The sequence below is a fragment of the Lolium rigidum genome, chromosome 4, assembly GCF_022539505.1.
Source record: "Lolium rigidum isolate FL_2022 chromosome 4, APGP_CSIRO_Lrig_0.1, whole genome shotgun sequence".
Lineage (NCBI taxonomy): Eukaryota > Viridiplantae > Streptophyta > Magnoliopsida > Poales > Poaceae > Lolium > Lolium rigidum.
Genome location: NC_061511.1, coordinates 33,638,942 through 33,655,619, shown reverse-complemented (window position 1 = coordinate 33,655,619; position 16,678 = coordinate 33,638,942). Strand labels below are relative to the sequence as shown.

Sequence of the window (16,678 nt, the reverse complement as noted above, 5' to 3'; positions counted from 1 at the left end):
AGTCCAAGGGTTTGAGGACCCGGACATTGACATTGCTACACCCGAAGGGGTGAAAAGACTTGGAGATGTCAAGCGCCAGCTCATTCTATGGCAGAAGAAATTTATCAAGTTTCCGGGCGAGGCGCCAACAAGTCCACCCCCGTACGGTGGTGGTGGTGGCGGTGGCGGTGACGGTGGCGGTGGCGGTGGCGGTGACGGTGGCGGTGGCGGTGACGGTGGCGGTGGTGCTTCACCTAATACACCTCATTCACGCCGCCCGACGCCGCCCCCGTCCTCGTCCGGCGGGTGATCGTACACCGGTACCGCCCCCAATCCACCTCCGGCGAAGAAGCGTAAGCGAGTCCTGGGTTATTAACCCGGACCCTTACGTACCTAAGAAAACAAAGGTACCGGAGGTATCATCGAAGCCTCTCCCCGAGAGGTCTTGGGAAAGTAGTGCCGAGGAAGTCGAGGCGGGCGCGGCTCGCTGATTTAGAGAAATGGCAGGCGAGCGTCAAGAAGAAAATAGAGGGCGAGCCCAAGCCAGTATATTCCGACAAGGAAAAGCAGTGGGCTAAGTCATTTTTGAACACACCGTCCCAAGCCGCGAAGAATCCGCTCGACGACTATTTACGTGAACTTCGTAGGCAAGCACTCGCGTTCAAGAACAGGAAAGAGTTGGCGGAGAAGAAAGCCTTGGAGGACGAGGCCGAGAAAAAATTAGAAAGGGGGAAAGAAGTTGCCCAGCTCGGGGAACAAAGTAAACAATCGATCGCCCCGCTCATAGTGCAAGCCGCCGGTCCGGATGCCCCCGATATCATAGCAGCTGCGACAGCACATGGATTGACCGTAGAAAGTGCCGAAAACAAGCGGCCGACTTAGGTATCACTCTTCGTGCGGTGTTAGGCCTTGATGAGGCGCCAATGAAGGACGTAGTATTTACATATGTGAAGAATGGCCCTCTCATCGAGCCTCGCGCAGGAAGAGGATCTACCTCGACAAATGAAAGGTCTGCTAAATTGGTACAAGGGTTACATAAAACATGAAAACGCCAAAGACTATATCTATGCGTAAGTTAAATATGTGCATCACTTCAAACGTTACTCGGGTACAAATTCCTCCGAGTGAATTGTTCCAGTCTGTTCAATCTGCGCGAGCTCGACAAATCTATCATCGGTTGCTACGTTCGTAAGTGATTTATTAATTTCTACCCTATCTCGTTCATTGCCCGCACTATATATATATATATATATATTGTCCTAACTATCTTGTTGTGTACGCTATATATTATGCAGAATGAAGAAGCGGGAAATGCGAATAAGGAACATCCATGATGTTGGGTTCATTGACCCACACATCGTTAATTCATATGTGTTAGAACACCACCCCGCCGACGTGGAGGAAGACTCGTGGCGGTTTATTAGAAAACAACAAGAGAAAAGTGATATTCTATTTCCTTACCATTTTGGGTGAGTGTTTCTGTCTTGAGCACATTCTCTTTTGTTTACTCCATGCATGGTATGTGGCTAATCGATGAGTTATGCATGATCGTGCATGTATCGTGTCCGCAGGTTCCACCGGATTCTTATGGTAATTAAAGTTCAGACCTCCTCGGTTCTCGTCCACGACTCTCCGAATATGGATCCGGCGCTTTGGGGCGACATGAGAAAAATGATGCAAAAGTAATTATTTTCATTCATTTGCGCTCTATATCGATCGGCCTATTTCGTTCATCATTTCCTAATATCAAGTAACTAATTAATAACTCTCTTGTTTATTTAATTTTCTTTGCCTCGTAGGGTTTGGAGACGGTTCGTAGATACCAAGGTCGGTGAATTCAAAAAAGAGCTACATTTTAAAATGGCAAGTGCCGACGACTCGGGGATACTCAGCCACCGGGGACCAATCTATGTGGATACTATGTTTGTGAGAGGATCCGGAGATACCGCAATGAGCGGGACCAGTACGTGTGAGAACAACATCCCGAGGAATAACCTCCGGAAGACGCTTAGTCCGTAAGCTCGCTTCCGACCACTTCAAGAGGAACTAGCTGGATGGTTGGCGAGGGAAGTCATCGATCCTAGAGGAGAACACTATTACGATGGCGTAGATCTTTATGTGCACCGGAATTTGTAACTAACTTGTTCAAAATTGTATATGGTCATCCGATATTGAATATATATTGTATATGGTCATCCGATATTGAATATATATTGTATATTCCTCTTGAATTCTTTTTGGTTCTAATTTCAAATTTGTTTGAAATTGTACATTCATATGCATGTATGTATACGAGTACCGTAGAATATGTGAAACTCCTTCAAAATTAAAACCCAAAAGAAATAAAATAATACAAATTAAAAAGAAACCAGATTTAGGGGGAGGGGGCTAAACCCTAAACCCTGCGGAGGCCTTTAGTCGCGGTTGGCCGGAAGAACCGCGACTAAAGGTCCTCCGCCCTGGCGCCGCCTGCGGCCCACGTGTATGGGCCTTTAGTCGCGGTTCGTAAGGAACCGCGACTAAAGGGGGGGGCCTTTAGTCGCGCTACTTTGGTCGCGGTTGGGCCACCGCGACTAATGGCAGTTGCCAACCGCGACCAAAGCCCCTTTTTCCACCAGTGTACCTTGCGGATGCCTTGGCCGGCACCAGCATGAGAGGAGGCGAGGACATCCTAAACTCCGCCCGACTGCCCGCCGCTTCTATAGCTGAGCACGCAGCACATCAGCAGAAGGTCTGCACCTGGCGCCAGATCTCATGCACGACTGGTCCGCCCCGTTTTGCATGTCGATTCTCAACTCTAGACCTGATCGGATTCTGGTCTCTAACTCTGGATTGGTCTTAACCTGAGTGTATTAGTAATGTGCTACTACTGGTTTAGGATTTGGATGACTCGGATGGTTCTTTGTATTGCAGCTCCATTGCCATGTTCAACAGTTTGGAGGGGTTCAGTCGCTGATTGATGCGCTTTAGCTTCCAGGTCATTAAATTTATAAGAAGCTGTCAGCCATCATAACACAAGAGGTTCAACTTTTTACCCTTTGATTGTTGATTCATGTGCTTCAGCCTGAAGTTCCTTGTGACTTGGACACTTCATTTATGATCAGCTGTGGTCTGTAGAAGTGCGGTTGAATTTTTTTTTATTTGGAGCTTTACTGAACATGTGTTCGTCATCAGAACGTCTTGTGCGCCATGAGCAGAAGTGCATCCCTCAAGCCTCAAGAAAGGATTGTGTTTGGTATTTCTATGTTTTATCTACGTGTGGTTTACCTCTCCACCCATGATATTGTTGCCCATTCAGGTGCTATACCAACCTATATCTTGTTTTAATGGATGTATTCCATTACGATTTACTATTTTTTACCTTTAATTGGATACCACCAGTGCACTGTGATGGTGAAAGCATGCAAAGCCCTGTGATGGAAGAGATCATGCAGTCTGTGGTTTCTTTGACATAACATCAGTATGGGAACTATGTTATCCAGGTGGATGCTTATTCATTTGCCTGGTAAATGTTTTCTGCTGAAACAACGATTTCACTTATGCCTGTTAGATTAATGGGAGGCATAGGCTTTGTTCTTGGATTTATCTTTCACAAAGTTGGCAATTGCTCATCATGTAAATGTGTGTTCAGTTCTTTTATATTTCACTGGAATAAATTTTAATTATCTTAGATGATGTACTGTTTTGTTCGTACTTCCCGTGCAATTACCACCAAATAGTTAAGGTTATTTGTTGTAGTCTTATTTTATAATTCCCATGTGCAATATTAAATATGGACAATTTTTCTGTTTATCATTACCTTCTACTTCAAATAATCCCACTTACACAAAGAGCTTTATATTTCTTATTTTGTAGCATATCTTATTTTGTAGCATATCTTGCAACATGGAAAACTAGAATAGTGTGCTTCTGCAATCAGATGACGCGTTGGACAGACCGTGAAGATGATCCAGCAGAAATTCGCTTCCAACGTTGTCGAGAAGTGCCTTTCTTTTGATTTTCTTGACGGGCGCCAAATTTTAATTGATGAGATGGTTGGCGCTACCGATGAGAATGAGCCATTTTCTTCTGCCTCTACCACAGAAGTGCATAAATTTTCCTCCTGATCGATGCCGTCATGGTCAACACCTCAACAAGTTTTCTTCAAAATTACTGCTGAGACCTGGGATGTTGTTGGACGCAATTTGTTACGGCAGCTGGGACACAGACAACGGGGACCTGATTAGCTCGTCGCTGGACCACCTCTTGTTCTGTTGGCTATCTGTAGTCTGAAGTTTGTATGTACAACGCTGTGTGAGTGAGTTTGGTACCCATGCTTGGAGTGGCCATGTCCGCCTCACGCAGCCCCATCACTGCCTTTTTTTTTCTTCAAGGCCGGAACCTGTAGTTTGCAATCAAATATGCAGAAGCTATTGGGATTTCACGCTAGGTGCTCTGGTATGGCCGACACAATCTGCTCTCTCCTATCACATCCAAACAGTTAACTGACCCTGCCTCTTGCAGAGACGGACTGCAACCCCAAGCACGACCTAGCCGAGTTCCTCGCCAACTCCATCATCTACCGCTACCTCTGCAGCAGCGAGGACCTGCTCCAGGACGTCCTTGGCGGCATGGACGCACTCGCCGCGTTCGGAAATCGGATGAGAAGGGATACCTTAACTCAAGTTGTTTCTGTCCGTCGCTGATATGTTCATACTATGCTGAACTATGAGGATAATTAAATTAGCGGAACTGAATCGTGTTTGTACGAACTGGAGTATTGAAGTTCAGCATTTTAGAGGCAAAAATATGTGCTTCCGAGCACCAATACATTGGATATTTTTAGCATAAGTACTGGTCGTGATACAAAATATATTTGATGGCTCAAATAGCATTTAGATTTATAATAGACATTTTGTGCAGGAAAAAAGGATATGTAGACTAAGTTGCTGATGCTATTTTTTGTAGGGGGATTTCGCTGATGTTACATATCTACTTGCATGTGTAAGAAAATTGATCTTGACTAATCTTGATTTCTTAGCGATGTTATCTTATTGCAAGTCCAATACAGTACTGCCTAAACTGCAAGCAAATAGCCAGATAGGGCAACTTCTCCCTACTCCTACAATCGTCAAGGTACTTACTGATTTCTCTCTCTTCTAGGCCTAATTTGACTTTTTAATAATTTCTCTATTTCAATTAGTTGCATTGAGACAGTTGTTTGTTTGGTACAAGGTTGGACATAAATTCCATATTACGGCAAAGTGGCATGTACCGGTTCGTTTTGTTCGTTTCGTTTCTTCTTTTGGTCAACACGGGAGTCCGTGAGGCTGCAGCAGACAGAGCTATTGGTAATGCCCAGCTCGGCGGGTCCCACGGCGAAGCTGCCCAGCTCGACGGCACGGAGGCACAGCGCCACGCGGAACACGCCATTGATGGCGTCGGACAGACGGTCCAGCAGCGCCGCCAGCTCCTCCGTCCGCTTATCCACCTCCCGCGCCGCGGCGCGCACCGCCGCCTCGTCGTCCCCGGCGTCTTGGGCTTCGGTGCTGCCTTCGAGGAGCGCCGCGAGCTTTCCGACGGCCTCGTCCACGGCGTCCAACTTGCTGGTGTTGGCGTCGGCGTCGGCGCGCTCTGCCCGAAAGGAAGCCACGCGCATCACATGGCCGGCGCCGGACGAGCCCTCGCCGACCACCAGCGGCCCTCCGGCCAGGCAGCCGCCGCTAGCGCCCCTCTTGCGCGCCTCCCGTCGCCGGGCACGCCCTCGACGACCGCCGTCGTACAGGCCCCTGCCGTCAGTGCCCCTCCCTCGACCTTGCTGCTCCGTAGACGTTTCAAGTTGAAGTCAGCCTGAAACGGTTTTTCCCCTCGTGGTTAGTTTCTCTCCGAGCCGCTGCCCAGGGGTCGGCGGCGCTGCCCTCTTCCCGAAGCGGCGACCAATGGCGCAGCCCCCATCCCCAGCATGGTGCGCGGCCGGAGGCGCCACACAGCGAGGCAAATTCTTCGTCCCAGGCTTTCCCCGTAAGAGGCGCGTGAGCCCGTCCGTGATGAAGGCCTGGTTCGCATTAGTTCAATGGGCCATGCAAATTCGTTCTCATCAAGTCCGTCCCGTCCAAATACGCATGGATTTTGTGTTGTTCGATAGTCCCACCTCGCTCCGCTGTACCTTTTTCTACCGGTTTTTATACGACAAATTTCTGGAATTAACAAGCCACCTCCGAGAACAACAAGAAAGAAATTAACTGGCTCTTCCAAATGGAACAGATAGCCGAGCTGCCAAGGAAGGAAGGAGGGAGGATCGAGATGGCAAGGGCAGTAGCCGCCAAGGAAGGAAGGAGGGAGATGATCGAGATGGTGAGGGCAGTAGCCGCCGAGGAAGGAATTAACTGGATCAATGAACAATAGAGAGCCGAGGAGGGAGGATCGAGATGGCCAGGGGCACAACGAGAGGATGGGAAGCGAGCGAAGCCTCCTGACCGGCGGCGCGAGAGGAGATAATCTGGACCAGTCACTAGCGCTTGATTAATATATGTGTACGCGAAGCAGAAAGGAAATGCAAACCATTTGGGAAATTTTGTGGTATTTTTCTAAATACAGCCAAAATAATATTACTCCCTCCTATATCCATATTAAGTGTCATGTTTTTAGGATCAGAGGAAGTATTATTCATTATTCTTTATTTCATATAAAATAAGAAAATGGAAGAAAAGATTTACAAACGCTGGAATAAAATAGCAAAACAAGCTTTGCAAATATTTTTGCAGGGTTCAGTCATAGCATGCCGGATACCTACAATGTGATGATCCATCATGTCATGGGGATGAAAATAATATAACTAAGTCTAATGAGGGTGTTATTATAATCCAACACTAACATTGTGGAAACAAAAACTTATTTCGCACGTACTCGCAATGCTATTTCCTCTCCCGTTGAACATTCCTTGATTGGTGAGATTCAATGACTTTTGTCATGTGTGTTGGCCTCACCTTTGGACTGGTCACGATTCAGGTGCATTCTCATCAACTACAGACATCGGCCACTATCGGTGATGATATTGGAAACGCATAGTTTTCCCTCCAAAGATAACCTCCCCAGTTGGGAAACACATTAGATATTTACCTAAACCTGTAGGTCCTTGAGCAGATCCCACATTAGCTCCAAGACGCTGATCTCTAACTAGAAAAGTAAATGCCTGAGCTTGAGAAGCTTCTGGCGGTGGGTCCATAAAACTCACTCGGATAAGGTGTATTATTGAATCATACAAAACAACAATCGATAAAATCTAAGACAGATAAAGCAGCTACACTATAAGATAAGTAAGCTTCTCCAGACCATACAAATGCACGGGTTTGGTTAAGATATGCCAAATTCAGCCATTGTGATTGGGTTAAAGGTGTTAAATATGTGCAATCCTTTTCCCGGTGCAACGCACGGGTGCCCGTGCGTTGCATCGGGTAAATAAATACAAAACACTTAAGTAAACCATCCATGTTGATACTTTTGTGTAGCAACAAACCAAAAAATGAATAAGTGTTACTTCTCCGTAGCAGTGCTCTGGAGGCAATATGGATGCACGCAACCAAAATAAGAATAAGTGTTACAAAAAAAAAGTCATGCTACATCCCTTGTAGCAACAAACCAAACACGTCAAACCAGCAACAAAAATCCATCTTCTAGTTACCATCCATGTTGACACTTCTCTTCTTAGTCACCATCGTCGATGTTGATCAGGTTGTCTTCTATTGATAACAAACATAATTAATTCTAAAAATATTAGATGCGAGCCCCTCATTTGACCAACCCGTAAAACCGCAAACGTTTAATGATGGTTGTCATCACACTTTTATTTAGTTTAGGTATAAATGTAAACGAATTTATAGCTATAATTGGTTTTTATTGGCTAGCAATGAAGAATATCGTTACCACCTCCATCCTGAAAAGGATATCGCAAATTTACGACACTAAGCAGTCCCAAATATCCAACCGGCCAGCAAAGTCCAAGGCCTTTTGAACTCCGAGATTATTTTATTAAACTCTATTTTGTTGCTGAAATTATTCTCTCATCCCGTCCAGAAGCTACATGATACGGTGGATATTTTGTTATAATGAAGTCCATCCCGTCCAGAAGCTACATGATACGGTGGATATTTTGTGTCTAAAATAATACCACCTCGCTTAATTAAACCAAGTCGAGCAAAATTTTCTGGAATCAGCAAGTTGCCTCCGAGAAAAACAAACCGCAACACCGTTGTTATAAAAATTGAAAATGGTTTTTAAACAAACAGAAAAAATAACAGGAAAATGTTTTTTTTAAGAGAAGACTCCCAACCGGCTTGGCCAGCAAGGCCCAGCCGGCCGAACCTAGCCCAGCCCAGATAGAAACCCTAGCGACCCCAACCGGTGCCCCTGGCCTTTTTGCATTCCCACCCCCGCCGCCCCCGCACGCATCCTAGCCCCGACCTCCCTCGCTCGAGCCCGCGTCGCCTCGCTTCCCTGCTAAGCACCTAGTCCCGCCGCCGGCCGGCGAGCCACCGCCGTCTTCCTCTGCGCGCTCTTCCTCGAGCTGGCGCTCGACGCGTCTCCTTCGTTCCCGTTCGGTCGCCGCCGCCTCGGCCTCGTTTTTTCCCGCCGGCAGGACCAGCCCGTCCCCTTCTACCTCGGCTGCCCCGTGCCTCTATAGCGCAGGCGCTGCTGCCCCGCGTCCCGCCTCACGTACTTTCTCGTCTCCGGCGCATGTGCGTGACTGCCCGGCCCTCTTGCTCCTGCTGCCGCTGATCTTTTCTCTTCCGCTCGCTCACCTCATTACCAGAGGGCAATTCATAACCCTTTAATCCGCCTCCCCGTATGCGAGTGTGAAATTCCTGCACTCCATATTTGATGTTGCTTTCCCGTATGCGAGTGTGCAATTCCTGCGCTCCATATTTGATGCTGCTTGTTATTCAACTCAACTTGTTCTATCCCAGAAAACTAAGGCATATAAACCGGTGGAACTTCGTATTTACAAGCGAGGTGGGACTATTCCGACGTGTGTTGACCCAGCACCGCATAATGATGTGGATATCAAATCCAAGTTGCGGCCCTGTTCCAAGACGCGGGAGCCCAGAGCCCTCGACCACCTAACGAAGCGACATGAACGTGATGGAAATTAGCGAACCGGTACGTAGGATAGGATGGCAATTGCAGTATTATGTATTTTAGTGGGAGGGTAAAACTGTCCAACGAAAAGTTGGACGAAAATTCTGGCAGAAACCTTAGCTCCTTTATTATTAGGTATAGATATGTATTTTTAGGCGCACGCACCGACCGTGTGTTTACGAATTCGACTTCAACTAGTATTAAGCATGTTTTGGTTTCGGAATCTATGTATCCTACTCAAGGTTTAAAATAGCGTGCTAAATGAAATAGCGTCGGTCTCCTTTAAACGCTATGGACGCTATATCGTGCTAATTGCGTGCTATATTTCAAATAGCGTTTTGAAAAAAATATCAAATAGTCTAAAAATAAAGGATTTCGCTAAAAAGGTTAGATATTTAGTCCAAAAATAACTGAACCGTACATATATAACCACATACAACAAATAGATCTCCAATTTTTCAGAAGGCTAACATCAGTATTCCACAAGACAACAACATAGTATAAATTCTTTATTAAAAACCATCAGCATTAGCGATATTAAGTTTTAATCTAGAAGAGAAACCAACATATTGTAGTTCATTACCACCGAAAAGTGAAAGCAACTTAGCTTGAAAAAATAGCGCGCTAACGCTATGAAGTTTTAGCACGATATATCATGATATTTCACAAATAGCGCCATAGCGAGCAAAAATACTAAAATTTAGCGTAGACCCTCCAAATATGCTATTGCGTGGTATTAGCGGAGAAATAGCGCGCTATTTTAAACCTTGATCCTACTAGACGGAAACGTGTTAGTATCCCGATCTTAGCACTGTTTTACTTACTGGGAGCGTCTGGGTCTCAGGCGACTGAGATTTAATAAGTTCTCAGTCGACCTCCCGACCATCACCTTGTACTCTCTCGTTAATCCCACGTACCTAGTGCGTTGTGTTGGGCTAGTTGTTCTGCCCATGTGCCCATGTGTTTGAGTGGGCCTGTTTGTTAGAAAATTTTGACCAGGCTTGTATGTTTCTTTTCTACAAGCTTTGATGCGTCATTTTGTCCAGCCAATTGATGTATTTGGACATGAGATTAGTCAGATTTTTGAATAGTAGCCTCGAAATAGCGTCATACACATGGATTGTAACTCGTATTTTCTCAGTTGCGTATGGGTTACAAAACTGCTACTTTCACAGCAGAAAATGGGTTTCAACTAGTTTTTTTTCTCAGTTGCACTAGTTTCACATGAGTTATAACTGCTATTTTCTCAGTTGTACATGGTTTGCAACATGTTTTTCTCACTTGCACACATGTTGCAACTAGTATTTTCTAAGTTGCGCACGGATCGCAATTGATTTGCTCTCACTTGCGCATGGGTTGTAACTGCTATTTCCCCATTTGTGCATTGGTTGGTATTTTTTTTTAGTTGTGCATATGATGCAACTGGTATTTCTCACTTACGCACGAGTTACAAATGATAATTTCTCAGTTGCACACGGGTTGCAACTGCTATTTTCTCAATCGTATTGGTTAGTATTTTCTTAGTTAAGCATGGGTTGCAACTAGTATTTTCCTAGTTACACATGGGTTGCAACTGGTATTTTCCCAGTTACGCATGGGTTCGAACTACTATTTTCCAATGGCGCACCGGGTTGGAACTGCTATTTTTCCAGTTGCGCATGGGTTACAACTGGTCAGTTGCGCACTGGTTGCAACTGGTATTTTTGTATAGTTACGCACAGGTTGCAATTACTATTTTGCCGGTTACTTATGGATTGGAACTGCTATGTTCTCAGTTGCAAACGAGTTGTAACTGGTACTTTCTATGTTAAGCGAATCTCGGTTAGATAAGAATTAATCAAGACTCAACGTGAGATTAAATGTTTACACATAGAGAAAATAAAATCAAAATCATAGATTTACGCATTCGGTTCTTTTTAAAATATCGACGAGTATTAAAGCAATATACAGTCAGAAAACAAATGGAAAATACTATAGAGAGAAAAAAAAAGAGTGCGACCCATGAACTCCATGCAGCAACGAGAAAAGAATCATGTACCGTGCAGACATGTAAACAGCATGCACAGAAGATCCCGAACACAGCCCACTCAAGACAGACTGTGCGGACCAAACATCATCGAGAAGAAACAAACGAGCCCACAGTCCGTGCGCACGGATCTTGGAGCAGACCGCATCTAACGGTAACCCAACGTGCGCCTGATTTCTAGCAAAACCGTTACTATATAATAGTTGCCAAAAAAGGTACTGTTTTTCTACTATCAATCGGTTAAAGGACTTTTTGACTCGAATGATTTTTAGAAAATTTAATTATATTAGGATGTTTGATTTTTAGGATTGAAACTTACAGTTTTTTTTCTCCAACGTATGGGACCTACAAAATTTTACAGGAAACTTAGTATTGCTCAATGATCTTTTAATTGATTTTCCTATATGTAACTAAAGAACAAGCTATGCTGCAAATAATCATATTAGTATTGGACCAAGGGTGATACCGTAACCTTTTCTCTTCCTCGATAAAATGACTCTTTATTATTCAAATAACACATCGAGAAGATACAATTCATGAGAGTTTATACCTGGACGCTACATATATAGTTAAGATACACACAACCGTAAAATAAAACATAAAAGTTTATATAGACGAAATATAGAAAAAAATAATCTTGTGTGACACCCATGTTGTTGGAGGCCTAGTCCGTAGATCGTGTTAACATCCATGCCTGGTGAAAATATCTTTCGCTGTATCCTTCAACTATGTAGACATGTCTATAAATAGGTCACCATTATTTACTAGGTGTAAAGATGCCTATAAACGGATCATAGCTTCCTTCCTTCCAATTTTCATACAACTGGCCACCTACCCCACTATCTTTATCCACCTCCCTTCTTTCTCTGCTTAGTCCTCTCCTCTCTCTTTGCCGGCCTCGTCTCCTACCTCCTCTCCGACGCCCCTCCCTTCTCTCCTCCCTCCTATTTGGTAGTTCTCCCTCCTCTCCGGCATCCTCTCCCCCCACCCCCGTTTCTGGCGGCCCTCCCTCATCACCGGCAGCCCTTCCCCCTCTCTCTCCGTCACCCCATCCTTCTATCCTCCCTCCTCTGCGGTGCGCCTCCCTTCTTTCCTCCCTCCTCTGCGGTGTGCCTCCCTTCTCTCGTCCCTCCTCTCCGACCGACGGCCCATCACTCATCTCCATCCTTCTCCTCTCAGGCGCATATCCTGTCTCTCCTCCATCATCTACGGTCGACGGCCCACTAGTGGAAAACAGGGCTTTCGTGGAAGCCTTTTGTCGTGGGCGCGTCTGCACCCGCTACAAATGGCCTGGCCAGGTCGCCCCGAAACCCTTTGGAGCGGTCCGGGCGTTTTGTCGCGGGCCGTATAATGACCCGCGACAAAAGGGTGCTGAGGGTTGGCGCCGCCTGCTGGCACTCCTTTTGTCGCATGTCGTAATACGGCCCGCGACAAAAGGGCCAGGCCTAGATATACACACAGGCAGCCCCCCCACCTCCCTACATTTTTTTTCCTTGGTGGTGAATGGTGGAGGTGTATGCTAGCTCATTTTTTCTTCATGTGCACAAGAGGTGTTTGATGAAATGTTTGTGAGGGATGCCACTTGATTTTATTTGATAAGATTTCTCCTCTTTTTGATCCTAAAAGGTTAGCAACTATTTTCTCGTATATACACAGTCCGTACAATACTAACTTTAGCAAAGCTGATTGCATCTGATACATAAAGGTACTTATGATGCAGATGAGTCATCCATGGATGTACGGTAACCGATGTGCTCCCGCTTTCAGAGAGGGCGTGAATTCTTTCCTGCTTGTGGCCGAGACCAACAAGTCGAAGCAAGGTTTTATGTGTTGTCCATGTCTCAAATGTAAGAACGAGAAGGATTCACTAGTAGGAAAACGCTTATAGGTGGCACTTAGTTCTGTGGCGCACCACCAAAAATGCGCCACAGAAAGTTGTTTTGTGGCGCACCAGGCACGGTGCGCCACAGAAATAGCTTAATTGTGTGGCGCACCAACAATCCATGCGTCACAGAAACTTGGTGGGACCAGCCCCAATCATTGGTTTCACTACTTCTGTGGCGCACAGGACCACGTGCGCCACAGAAATAAGACATTCAGTGGTGCACTGGTCCTGGTGCGCCACTGAATTAAGACTTTCTGTGGCGCACGTGGGATTGTGCGCCATAGAAACAACACATTTCTGTGGCGCACATGAGTTCCGTGCGCCACATATGTTTTTTTTGGCTCCCCACGCAACTCCATCCCCCCCCCCCTCCCGTGGATCGCCTTTTTACCTCTGTAAAAAATAAAAGAAATAGATAGAAATTTCAAAAAATAAAATCCTTCGAGATTCCCATGTATTATGTCATCTAGCAGCATTGAAATTTAACAAACATGAATTTCGACTTTTTTGCAAAATTGCGTTGCAAACTCATTAAACTGGTTTTCTGGTCGCATACGAACTCGAAAAAACGCACAATATATCAAAATGTTCCCACGAAAATTCTACATCCGAATTCACCCGGGCTTGCCCGGTTGGACAATTTTTAGAATGGCCAAATTCGAAACGAGTAAAAAGTTACGGCCAGTTAATGTTTTCTTGCTGCAAAATACAAAAAAAGAAAAAAAAATCTGTGGCGCACCTAGTGCCCATGCGCCACAGAATTAACGTCCAAAATTTGAATTTTCTGCCGCCCTCCTCCACTTCTCCTCACTACTCCTCCACTTCTCCTCACTTCTCCTCTTTGGATGCAAACTTCTCCTCCACTTCTCCTCCTCCTCCTTCTCCTCCTCCACCACCACCACCACCACCACCGACACCACCTCCTCCGGTCGGCCTCCTCCTCCTCCACCACCACCACCACCTCCTCCGGGGCCGGCATCCTACTCCGGCGACCACCTCCTACTCCGGTGACCTCCTCCTCCTCCTCCGGCCGGCCTCCTCCTCCTACTCCGGTGACCTACTCCGGCGACGACGACCTTCTCCTCCTCCTCCTCCTCCGGCCGGCCTCCTCCTCCTACTACTCCGGCGACGACGACCTTCTCCTCCTCCTTCGGCGACCACCTCCTCCTCTTCCTCCACCACCTCCTCTTCCTCCACCACCTCCTCCACCACAAACACCTCCACCACCACCTCCATCACCACCACCACCACCACCACCTCCTCCTCGGGCCGTCCTCCTCCTCCGGCCGTCCTCCTCCTTCCCCCACCCACCCACCTCCGGCTACCTTCCATCGAAATTTTAAAAAAAAATTAAAAAAATTCGGCGGCCCAAGATCTAGATCTAGATCTAGATCTGGCCACCATTTTTTTTGAATTTCAAAAAAAAATTCTGTGGCGCACCACCACCGGTGCGCCACAGAAATAAGACTTTCTGTGGCGCATGGGCCAGTGCGCCACAGAAACCTTATTTTTGTGGCGATAATTCTGTGGCGCACCGCCCATGCGCCACAGAATTGATTTTTGGTGCGCCACTGATGATCCTTTTCCTACTGGTGATTACTCTGGCTCAAGAGACATTAAGAGCCACCTGCTTTGGTTCGGATTCATGTCCAGCTATAATGTTTGGACCAAGCACGGAGAAGAAGGGGTTATGATGGAAGACGGCGATGAAGAAGAAGATAACAATGACCAGTACCGATCTATGTTCTCTGAATGCGATGATACCGCAATGGAAGACAATGAAGAAGGAGGTTAAGAACAGGCACCAGATGATCCTGTTGATGATGATCTTCGTTGGGCCATTTCTGATGCAAGGAGAGATTGTGGCACAGATAAGGAGAGGTTGCAGTTCGACAAGAGGTTAGAGGACCACCACAAATTGTTGTACCCAGGTTGTGAAGATGGGCAGAAAAAGCTGGGTAGCATATTGGAATTGCTGAAATGGAAGGCAGAGGACGGTGTGACTGACTCGGGATTTGAAAAATTGATGATAATATTAAAGAAGATGTTTCCAAGAAATAACGAATTGCCCGTCAGTAGGTATAAAGCAAAGAAGCTTGTCTGCCCTCTAGGATTAGATGTGCAGAAGATACATGCATGCATTAATGACTGTATCCTCTACCGCGGTGAGAAGTACGAGAATTTGAATAAATGCCCGATATGTGGTGCATTGCGGTATAAGACCAGAAAAGATGATCCTGGTGATGTTGAGGACGAGCCACCCAGGAATAGGGTTCCTGTGAAGGTGATGTGGTATGCTCCCATAATACCACGGCTGAAACGTTTGTTCAGAAACAAAGAGCATGCTAAGTTGTTGCGATGGCACATGGAAGAACGTAAGAAAGACACGATGTTGAGGCACCCCGCTGATGGTCGGCAGTGGAGAAACATCGGGAGAGAGTTCCCGGATTTTTCAGGTGAGGCAAGGAACTTATGGTTTGGTCTAAGTACAGATGGCATGAATCCTTTTGGAGAGCAGAGCTGCAGTCACAGCACCTGGCCCGTGACTGTATGTATCTACAACCTTCCTCCTTGGTTGTGCATGAAGCGGAAGTTCATTATGATGCCAGTGCTTATCCAAGACCCAAAGCAACCCGACAACGACATTGATGTGTACCTAAGGCCATTAGTTGATGAACTTTTGGAGTTGTGGGCTAAACCAGGTGTACGTGTGTGGGATGAGCACACCGAGCTAGAATTTGACCTACGAGCGTTACTATTCGTAACCATCAATGATTGGCCTGCTCTTAGTAACATTTCAGGACAGACTAACAAAGGATACAATGCATGCACACACTGTTTAGATGAGACTGAAAGTAGATATTTGGGAAAAACATAAAAGTTGTGTACCCGTACAATCGTCGTTTCCTTCCTCGCAAGCATGCCTTAAAGGAAAAAAGGCAAGCATTTCAATGGCGAGGCAGACCACCATCCGAAGCCTGTCCCCCGTAGTGGTGCTGATATATTTGACATGGTCAAGGATTTAAATGTTATCTTTGGAAAGGGTCCAGGCAGTCGACCTGTTTGGAAACACGCTGACGGACACGCGCCCATGTGGAAGAAGAAATCTATTTTTTGGGATCTAGAATATTGGAAAGTCTTGGAAGTCCGCTCTGCAATCGACGTGATGCACCTAACCAAGAATCTTTGTGTGAATATTCTAGGTTTTCTGGGCGTGTATGGGAAGATAAAAGATACAACAGAAACACGGAAGGACCAGGAACGTCATAAAGGACGAAACGACAATCATCCAGGGCAGTTTGAAGGGCCTGCCAGCTACGCTCTTACCAAACAACAGAAGGAGATATTTTTTGAAGCCCTGATGACCCACAAGTATAGGGGGTGTATCGTAGTACTTTCGATAAATAAGAGTGTCGAACCCAACGAGGAGCAGAAGGTGTTGACAAGCAGTTTCGATGAAGGATTCACTGTAAATGCTCACAAACAAGTATTCAGGGGGTTTTAGTATAGCAGATGAATAAAGTACAAGTAAGTAAAATGCGAGAGTAATAATTGCAGCGAGTGGCCCAATCCTTTTTAGCACAAAGGACAAGCCGGTTTGTTTACTTATAATGACCAAACGTTCTTGAGGACACACGGGAATTTAGTCTAGTGCTTTCGCTTCATATAGCTGA

The 16,678-nt window shown here is 46.0% G+C and overlaps 1 long non-coding RNA gene across 3 annotated transcripts; it reads left to right on the top strand.

Annotated features, from left to right (window-relative positions):
• Positions 1-2,757: 2,757 nt before the first annotated feature.
• LOC124649979 lies at positions 2,758-4,786 on the top strand. Of its 3 annotated transcripts, none has more exons than XR_006986844.1 (4): positions 2,758-3,000; positions 3,154-3,484; positions 3,852-4,416; positions 4,483-4,786. It is a non-coding gene; the product is annotated as an uncharacterized LOC124649979 (long non-coding RNA). The 3 variants fall into 3 exon arrangements; XR_006986845.1 differs by having other exon boundaries at positions 2,758-3,277; positions 3,361-3,484; XR_006986843.1 differs by having other exon boundaries at positions 2,758-3,484.
• The last annotated feature ends 11,892 nt before the right edge of the window (positions 4,787-16,678 follow it).